The sequence below is a fragment of the Lasioglossum baleicum genome, unplaced genomic scaffold, assembly GCF_051020765.1.
Source record: "Lasioglossum baleicum unplaced genomic scaffold, iyLasBale1 scaffold1687, whole genome shotgun sequence".
NCBI lineage: Eukaryota > Metazoa > Arthropoda > Insecta > Hymenoptera > Halictidae > Lasioglossum > Lasioglossum baleicum.
Genome location: NW_027470746.1, coordinates 5,075 through 14,220, shown reverse-complemented (window position 1 = coordinate 14,220; position 9,146 = coordinate 5,075). Strand labels below are relative to the sequence as shown.

Sequence of the window (9,146 nt, the reverse complement as noted above, 5' to 3'; positions counted from 1 at the left end):
TCGCGACCATTTTAAGCTAATGACGCAGAAATTATTTGAAAATTATCGAAAGAATCATTCTCGAGCGATGAAATGTTGTAATAAATGCTCTTTCTTGTTAACCCGCAAGCGTATTGGACAATTTATACGTGGGGCAAAATACAATAGTAATTCAATAAATTGAAATTAAAATTATAAAATTTAAATTAATTTTAAGAAATTTATTAATGTTCCGTTATGAACACGTTTTATATATATATATATACAGCACTATTTGTGCCGTAACGGGAAAATTTATTGACCGTTAAAATTACCGACCCGATACATACACCTAAATATATTATATAAAAATAATAATTGTTCAAGTTATATGAGAAAAGAGGAAATTACGGATTTTATATGAATAAATCTTAACATTAATTTCGTCGAATTTACTCAGACATATACTTAATGTACTTAGATAATTACTTTTTACTAATTAGACTATCATGATGTTATATAGGAGTATACAAGGAGACACAATATGTAACTCAATATGCACAAGTTAGAGTAGAGAAATTGAAGCTTACTTCACACACTGAAAAATAACGAAATACGTTTATTTCGTAGTCATCAGAGTAATCTATTTAAAAATCCTGTGTAAATTAATTGACAGTAAAATATATATTTCTGATTGACTTGAAATAGCAACGATAATAATAACGACGATGCCAAGTATTCGTATTTTATTCCTTCTTTCTTTACGATCTTACATGTTATATATTTGTATGATTTTTGTCGTTTGAAAGTATTATATTAAAATGAAATCTTATCACATTTTGATAAGCTAATATCGCATATAAAAATAAAGTATGTGCATTTTTACATTTTAAATATATATTCAGGTCGTTCCTGAGGTTTCCTTATCAATTTTATTATTAAAAATCATTAATTTTATTAATTCATTGGTTTCTAACAGATCAAGCCCGGCTCGGCTAAAACACGAGAGTCAGTCAGTCGCTTGGACGTCAACCCCGTGATGATTTCGACTTTGTATCTATTTTTCCTTTATTTTAATCTGTGTACGATAAATGTGCAATCGAAATATATTATTTCAGGAAAATGCGAATAAGGTGAGTATTTGGGATTTGAGTCGCCGATACGTTGCCAGCGCTCAGTGTGTTAAGTTGGAAGCATGAAATTTTACAAATTATTTTTCAAACTTTTTTCATTTATTTAACCATACTTAGATCTTTGAGAGTTTTTACAAAATGGAGCTTCAATAAATAATAATAATGTATTTAAATTTGGCTGATTTTTCTAAAAGTGCTTTAAATAAATTTTTGTATAAGAACAAGTGATATAATAATTTAAAGATTTGATAAAATAAGTGCCATACGTATAAAACGAAATACTAAATAATACGTAATAATTAATTATTAATAAGTACTTCTTTATTTAGATGAGAAACTCGATCAAACTCCACCTTCTTTCGTATCATCAATCATCGTCATTACCATCTTCGTTATTCACAATTATTATAAACATCATTTTTATCATATTTCTTGTTGTTTATATTTTTATTACTTGATCCGACGTGATTCGGAGGCTTATTTATAATTGAAATACTAATATAGTACATAATATACAAATATATTGACAAATATACTACACCCTAGGAATATTTATGTATTAGTTAAATTATGTTATTACATATTTAAGTACAGTTTAATTATTTCTACATTATACAGGAAAAAGACTAATTAGTAATATTCAATTTTACGTACTCGAAACATCCATGTTACACGCTTCCCTATTCAACATACTGGTAAATCGGATTGTGTCGGAGCAATTGTTTACTTACATATCGTTCTGTGTTGCGGTTAGTTGTAGCTAATTCTTTTTGTTAAATAAAATGGAGACTTGAAATTTTAAGATGTCGCAAGAGTGTTACTCAGTAGAAATGGAAAATGTACAATGAAATGTAAAGACTATTAAATCGGTATAATTAAAAAAATATGGAAAAAAAATTTAGGCCTATGCACAATTTATTTGAAACATTGTAAAATTATAACGGACGGTAGCATTTATAAGAGGACGATGCTGATTCGCGTAATTTTGAATTTTAGCGACATTAAAAATGGATAAATTTTAAAAAAGATGTTACCATGTAATGGATATGCTTAATGATCCAAGATACCTATTGGAAGAAAATTTCTTTTACAACCAAACTTTTCTAAGCTGACTTTCCTGTCTTTTGACGCATCGACCCCATATTGCAGCGGTCCGTTGCGTCAGTGAACTGCCTATCGGTATCTAGATCTACTATTATTTCAAAGAAGTACCGCGTGTAGTATTTCGACGAACATGTACAATGACAAATTGATCGACCGAAAGGTCGGTTCTGTCCGATTATTGCGGATTTCTAATCAATATTCCGTGTTCGGACTTGATTTCGTTCTTTTTCGTTCTTGTAACGCATAAGCTATTATTTGATGGTCACAATTAATATAGAAAATTATATACACAGTAAACGGCTATTGTTAGTTAAGGCTTGTGAAGTACTATGTTTGCTTCCATATTGCACAAGTTTCGTGTCGTGAAAGGTAATTATCGTTAATCGCGACTTTTATTCTACATAATCGTGAAAGAATTCAATGTATTAGAAATTTCTCTACGAATAATGCATTAGCTCTACGCACACTGAACCGGGGCAATTATGATCCGTGTTACGAATCACTTGCATGCAGTCACGCACGAAGTGAAGCTGAAATGTGACCATCACACTTACACACTACCCCACGAATGTGTCGCGAAAGTGCCGCGGTAACGAGGAATAGCCAAAGAAAATCAGTTTCTGGCAAGCCTTTGAGGAAAAATGACTCGTGCAGCAAATAAAAGGAATTTATTATTCACAATTTATATCATAATTTACTGTTTTTATTATGGTTTTCGTTTTTTAGAATTATATATTAGTATTTAGTATTTCATGCTATTTTTCAATTTTCCATTTGGATTTTAGTATTTAGCGTTATTTAATATTGTATTTTTACATTTATTTCGTTTGTCTGTTGTTTCTAATTGTTGATACAATGACTTAATTGTCAATTAGCAGTCCTTCCTTCTCTTCTTTCGTTCAGTTTGCACAAGATAAGCAAAGGTGTACGAGATAATAATACATAAATGTATAATAAATATAATCTTATCATTCGTGTAATTATTATTTATCCTCCATTTTGCTATACGAATCGCGTGCCTATCACAGTGTTGGTACAGTATAAGAGAAGACCTTGGCCTCGATCGACCGTGGCTCTAGTTAGTCAAAATTGGTGAAATAAAAAGAAGACCCTAAATATTTACTAACCCTTACGCTACGGCAGTCCGTTCCACCGGATTAACACCACTGATCGACGAACCGCCCCGAAAATTAAGTTGTTTTTCCCGACGACAGACGGCGCTCGTATATGTAAGCCGCCGGATATAAACGGCACCCGTGCACACAGATCGTCAAGTGGATACCGGATATATACTAAAGGGTTAACTAATTATCGACCCTAATATCTGAGGGAAAGGCGTTTGCGAGAAAATAAAAATACGTCGATAGTCTCTCTCAACATGGTTTGTTTACTAATCGAGAGGTTTCGTAAGTAATGCTGGGTGGCCCACGCGTCCGCGAATCACGAATCACGAAATCATACCATATAGCCCCATTGACACGTGGCTCTAGCTGCAGGTAGGAACCGCAAACAGCGGAAAGTTACCAGCGCATTGCTTGATGCGTTCCTACAGCACTCTCCTTCCAGGGACAGCACTAATAGTAGACAGAAAAGTATAGGGATAGAAAAACTAACATTAAAAACCGCTGACACATATGCTTTCACTTTGCCTGTAACACTTCCATTTACTGATATCTAAATATCACAGTCGATATTATTTTCATGTAAAATTAATAACTATATTTACTTTAAATATAATTTAAAACTGATGCATTCATATGATTTACACACTAAGTTACTCGAGACCGGCCTAGAAACCTTTCGGAAACCACAGTCCTACGTGCGCGAATCGTATGGTGTGCTTGGTCATTGTTTTCTCGGTGCCACATCTCAGGGATGCGACGTATATGGTCGTTGGCGATGTCGGAAACCAGATGTAAATTTTCATTTCTGAGCGGTTGCTCATCGCCGCTGATATTATCTGCGACAATAAACGCAGGTTTCACGCAGTCGATACTAACGCGATCGTGATTTCCATTTACGTTTATTGCGAATGTCATTTCGAATTTTTCCATGACTTCATACGGTCCGTCGCAAGGTACATGCAACGGCTATCAACACCGTCGTGGCGTGAAAAGACGTACCGGCATTTTGACAGTTCTTTTAAGCACGAATACCTGTTATGTGCCGCGTCGCGAAATGGGATGCGGCTTAACAGGAGTGAAATGTCATTTCAATCGTGTATTGTTCTCCGAGCTCCAGGGTTACTCGCGACGCACGGGAATCGTTGAGCATCACATCACGGCTGGAATTTCGGGGTGCCTTGCATAAGCGGCCACGGCAAGCCCGCGATGCTGGCTATTGAATTCTGCCTTTGCCGCTTTGATACCGTACGCTACTGTGTCGACAGCTGCGTCGGCGCAGAGCGCGCACGTGTACAATTTGGGATGGTCTTGGTTGCAGTGCCTGCCGAGACCCCCCAGCAAGGCGTAGTTAAACTTGGCCTTGAGGCCAGCCCGTATGCCTGCCCGTGGCTCAGGGAGGTAGCACCACGGGGACATCAAATGTTTCCCGTGGGCTGCGGGTAAATGGTGACATCTGAGGATTTGGTAAGGAGGAGGACCGAGCTATTGTACGTCGGATCTCATTGGGAGATTGGTAAAATAAAATGTGGATGGCAGTAGGTTTGTGGGTATTTCAACGCCGCGCTGGTTGGATTACTTTCGCTGGCGAATGTTGGGATTGGCTTACACTGCACACACTTGCCGATCACTCGATGTGTATACAAAGTTATCGCGGGAAAATAACGGAAGGCTCTGGCATCGATCGTCTACCCATGATTCGTTGGAAGCCCGGGAACGCCACATCGAAAGGATAAAACGACGAAACGACGACGGGCAATTAAGTAACGTTCCAGTTACGTCGTGAAGAGTGCCGTACCGGGAAAACTGCCACAGGGGATCAACGCGCAAAACACTTTTCGATACTCTAAGCGCGTATACAACTGACGATTACTATTGTACACATAGTTGGACGGTAAATATTAATTTATGACATTCCGCAGGATTTTATAATGCCTACGCAAATTGTTTTTATTTAATTTAGCGGTACACATTTATCAGACACATTTCTTAATTCTGCATTTCTATTTTCATTTCTTTGCTCCTGCACCAAAACACATCTTTTTTAAACACATGCAGGCACATATTCATGTGCGGCTGACTTCATCTGTGAATTTTGCCAAAGTCATTGTGAAAAAGGATTTATTCGTTTGGGATATACTCAAACGTGTGACTGTCATGAAGAGAATAGTCACGGCTGTGATTTTGTCACTGGTCATTGCATCTGTCATTGCATCTCGCAATGGCAAGGTTTGTTCTTTTTTTATTTCGTCGATCAATTGCCGTACATGAAAGCTTCAATATCTATCCTTTGCTTATGGTAACGTATTAATATCTTACTTATTTCATTTCACCTGCATCATATAATGTATTGAAGATAACTAAATATTTTTAACCACGAAAATGGTTTTCCTGTCTCTTTATAATTTATTTAATAGGTCTTTGTAATGAATAAATTAAATGAAATATATTAAATGCATAAAATAGAATATGTCGTAACATTCAATTTAGAATCATTCAAAAAGAATTGAGATTGTTGGAAAATTCTGGAAAATTATTTTAATGTCCATATGATCTTCGATAAAGTTCTCGTTCGAACGGTATAAAACATTAATCCGTTGTGAGACGAAGTCTTTAGAAGGTTTCTGTCATTCGTAATGTCAGTGTGTGTAGTATAGTACATGTGATCCGAAAACAGGCATTTGTATTTGTGCTCGAGGCTGTGATGGTTCCGACTGTTCTTAACCCTGTAAAGAGGGATGGTACGTGGTACGCTGTATCGAAAAGTGTCCGTAGGAGATGCAAGGAAAGAATAACAGTACTAGATGGAAGTGAAACCACGCTCTCGCAATTCTACTAAATCGAAATTAATATTATTAACTTTTTGATCGGTAACTTTTAATGTAAAATACGTTTTTGTACTTAATACATTACAATATACCATTCATCATATGTAATTCATTAGTTTGACCAATTTGTATTTGAGTATGGATTAGCAATGTTTTAGCATACGAAATAGTGAATCGATGTAATAAGTATAATTATAAGATAATATTTTATTTCTGTAATTTTACTTGAAACTTCAAAAAGCTGGTAAGGTATTAAGCTATCTGATAACTTCTATTGTAACTCAACTTATGTAGAGGCATATATTTTATCATTTCACAATACATTAAAAAAAAAAAAACATAATTCGATATATGTCCACAACTTATAGTTTAACTTTTATCTGAAATATTTTATTTTTTAGGAAATATGACTTGCGATCATGTCACTGGTGAAAATGTTTGCCGACCTGGATTCTTAGTTTTAATATACGAGCATCCTTGTGAAGAGCGCCATCATGTAACAGGTAAAATTCTCTCTATCATTCTTTTTTATTTTATATAATTATATAATTACATTAGATAATATCACTTCACGTGTGTGTCATTGTCGACCTGGTTGTCGTGGTGAGTTTTGTCAAGTATCCAGGACCAGAAAGGACATGTGGAATGAAATGCAGTGCACATTGTATTTGTCAACATGGAGGCAAATGCAGATCTAATGTGGATCACTGTCGTTGTGAACCTGGTTGGACTGAAACCAAATGTACTCAACGTATGTAGACAGAAAAAAAGTTGTACAAAATGATATTAAATGAAGCTAATGAAATATTGTAACGTAAAATTTTTATATCCTGTAAATTTAGATTGTCTAGAAGGAACTATGGTGATCGCTACATGGAACCTTGTGATTCTAAAAATGATTATTACATTTGTTACCCTGTTGATGGCTGCATTTGCAGACATAGATATTCAGGTATATTAATTTAAATCTATTAATATCAAATTACATCATTTAATATTAAAAAGTTCTCGCTAAGGTGAAAATTGTGACAAAGAATTATTTTCGCGTAATATATAAGAAAAAGATGAAGCAGGCAATGGTAGTATAACAGCAGGATTTTTATTTGTTACGATAGCTGTGATGGTAATGACCTTGGCAGGATGGTTGTACCACGGAAGTAAAATTGCAGATTTGAAAAATGAAATTGCCCCAGTACAATGTATAGCTGATCCTGCTTCTCCCGCGGGTACATATTTGAGAGAAAGCTATTTGTACATAGAAGTGCTTATTATAATCGTTATTAACATATATCATTAATATATTTTATGTAGGACAGACTGAATTCGATAATCCCATCTACGCCTATCAAGGATCTTCGAAATTTGACCATGAATCCCGTACATTGTTAATCAACTTCCAGTTCAGAATTAATCTTGTAACCAGTACGAAAATAAATAATAAAAAATCTAAGCTTGGAATACAGATGACGAAGACGATTGCAAAGATATTATTACAAATAGTAGGAAAGATTACAATACATTTCCCAAAGAAAGATAGTTATGTTTTGTTCGATATTTTATTTTTAGGTTGATACAATCGGTATGATTTAAAGAACAGAGATGCAGGTATGGGAAATCCAAATCTTAATGTATACCATAGTATCGACGAAATTAGTGGGAAAAAATTGACCACGTTTATGATGAATTCAAGCAAAGTAAGGACGAATCAGAATATGATCAGTTGTGTAATCCAAGACCAGTTAGCGAATACAAACAATACAATCGAATGATTTTTGCTCTAAATCATTAGATGATGCTGGACCTCGTAGTCTGAAAGATAAGGATCCCGAATACGGTGAAACATAAATTTCCTTTGAAACTCACAGACTCAGATTAAATCGTGCAGGTTTAAAACTTAAATGTAATTTAAATACATATATTTTTCACGTAAAGTAGCAAATTTTTGGAAAACGGGCTTCGGATCATTAGTTTATTGATACTTTTCATTTCTCATGTTGAAATTAAATTCTTAGGTATTATTAATTTATGTCTTGAGAAATTGCATGGAAACCTATTCAAACGAAAATATTATGTTTAAAAAAGATACAAATATATCCTTTTGCTCAATATATGTACGTACATAGTCAAATAATAATGCAGCGAATAGTTAAATGCATATCTTATTTATAAAGTCACATACTGAGTGTCAGTGATGGTTCTTCATGTTATGTATTATGAAAAGATTATATCTTACTGCCTTTCTGTAAAGTAAGAACCTTAAATTAATTAGAAATTTTGTTTGTCATAATACATAAAATTAAATAATAAAATCTCATTTAGATGCCGGCATGCAATCATTGGTAAATATTTCGGATATATAACGTCGGCCTGTAAAATGAGTTGCAATGTTCGTAAAAGTTAGGAATCAGTAGGCATAATAACACTTATGTCTATTAGATATTCAGAACACGTCGAAGGAGTAAAGTACAACATTTGAGTATCATTAGTAACTGATCCTACAGTATTAAAATAATTTTTAAGCCTTTTTGAATTCTTAACTCTGATATCATTCAGAATTTAGAAGAACAACCAAAAGATGATGTAGAAGTAGAATGCAAAATATCTGAAACTTTGAGTAAAACTGTTCTCGTGGAAGACGATAATGATAAACAATGTATCGAGCGATTTGATGAGAAGGTAGTTAGAAATATACGGAAACGATCGTTTGCTGAAGGTACTTCGCTTAGAAGACAGTCAGTGGAGAACTGCATTCAAACTAGCATAAGAGATAGAGTAAACTGTGCAATACATAATTCAGTGGCGATAGAAGTAAGCAAATTTGCGATAACGAATTCATTTCTGGATAAATACAATTTAGACAAATCAGAGATGTCTTAAAGCCATGTTGCTCAAAAGATAATATCTCTAAGTATGCAGATGTAAATATAAAAATAAATACTGGAGTGTGTAATGATCTCAGTGAATCAACCAACGAGTCTGGGATAGAAATTTTGAATGACACC

General features: G+C 34.3%; 1 pseudogene; it reads left to right on the top strand.

Moving 5' to 3' along the window:
* Positions 1-4,762: 4,762 nt before the first annotated feature.
* Positions 4,763-8,916, top strand: LOC143220876 (uncharacterized; annotated as a pseudogene).
* Positions 8,917-9,146: the final 230 nt, after the last annotated feature.